We start from the raw sequence: 1,430 nt of genomic DNA on the forward strand, positions 1-1,430 counted from the left end.
CCAATCAACACTTAGAGGTCTTTTATGAAATATGTGGTACCATGAAAATGAATGGAGTTCCTTCAGAAGCAGTTAGATTGTTATTATTTGGGTTTTCCTTAAGAGATAGGGCAAAGCAATGGCTGAATTCTTTGGCCCCTAATAGCATCACCACTTGGGAGCAGTGTGAGCAACAGTTTCTTGATAAATTCTATCCACCAAGCAAAACAGCTCATATGAGGAATTTAATTGCAAGCTTCAAGCAAACTGACTCAGAATCTCTTTTTGAAGCATGGGATAGATATAATAGTATGCTCAGACAATGCCCACATCATGGGTTGGAAAGATGGTTAGTGTTGCACACTTTTTACAATGGTATCAACTATCATACCAAAGTGTCCCTTGATTCAGCTGCTGGAGGGGCACTTATGAATAAAAGTTTAGATGAAGCTGAAGAAATTATTGACAGTGTAGCACAAAATCATCATCAATGGGCAAATGAAAGAAGTGGTGGCTATTCTTCTGTAAACCCAACAATTAAAGCATTAGGGAAGTTTGATGTAGATGCAGTCACTCTTTTGTCTGCAAAATTGGACGCTCTTACAAAGAAATTTGAGAATATGGGGACTAGTGCTAATATGGTCAATGCTATTAGTACATCTTGTGAAGTATGTGGGAGTTCATAGCACTCAAATGACTCATGTCCATTGGGAGCTATCACTGCACAAATCAATCAACTGGAACAATGTGATGCAATCATGAGTTACAATCAAAGGCAGAACAACCCATACTCAAATACTTATAACCCTGGATGGAAGAGCCATCCCAATTTTTCTTACAGAAATAATCAAGATCAAGGACCATCTATGGGGGTAAGACCAAATTTTCAAGCTGGGCAACAAAATTTTCAACATCTATCTTCTCAAGGCTTACCAAAGTCAAATATTGAAAAGATGCTTGAAGAAATTATCTCAAGTCAGAATGAAATGAAGCAAGATTTAGCAAAGCTCATTCAGAGAATGGATAATTCGAAAAAGCATCAAAAGATCCAGGATAGTCAAATTGCCCAACTAGCTTCCTCATCATCCAGAGCACCAGGACAACTTCCAGGAAAACCTGATGTGAATCCTATGGAGCATTGCAATAGAATTGAGCTTAGGAGCGGACGGACCTTGGGAGACTCCCAAGTGACTGCTCCAAAAGGGATACAAAAAGAAGAAGAGCTCTCTCCTCTTATACCAAATCAGATTCAAGCTAATGAGGAGAGTACCATTGAGGTTGAAGAGACTCTTCCACTGAACCATCAGAGCAAAGCTGTCCCTTTTCCTCAGAGACTTACAATGCTCAAGAAAGATGAAGAATTTGGCAAGTTTTTAGAAAAAGTTAAGGAAATTTGTGTAGAGGTACCTCTTATTGATGCTATTCTTCAAATGCCTAGATTTGCCAAATTT

General features: G+C 38.7%; 1 non-coding gene across 1 annotated transcript; it reads right to left on the reverse strand.

Moving 5' to 3' along the window:
* Window positions 1-213: 213 nt before the first annotated feature.
* LOC121994583 lies at window positions 214-319 on the reverse strand. The gene has a single exon (XR_006115786.1). It is a non-coding gene; the product is annotated as a small nucleolar RNA R71 (small nucleolar RNA).
* Window positions 320-1,430: the final 1,111 nt, after the last annotated feature.

Source organism: Zingiber officinale, chromosome 1B (genome assembly GCF_018446385.1).
Source record: "Zingiber officinale cultivar Zhangliang chromosome 1B, Zo_v1.1, whole genome shotgun sequence".
Classification (NCBI taxonomy): Eukaryota; Viridiplantae; Streptophyta; class Magnoliopsida; order Zingiberales; family Zingiberaceae; genus Zingiber; species Zingiber officinale.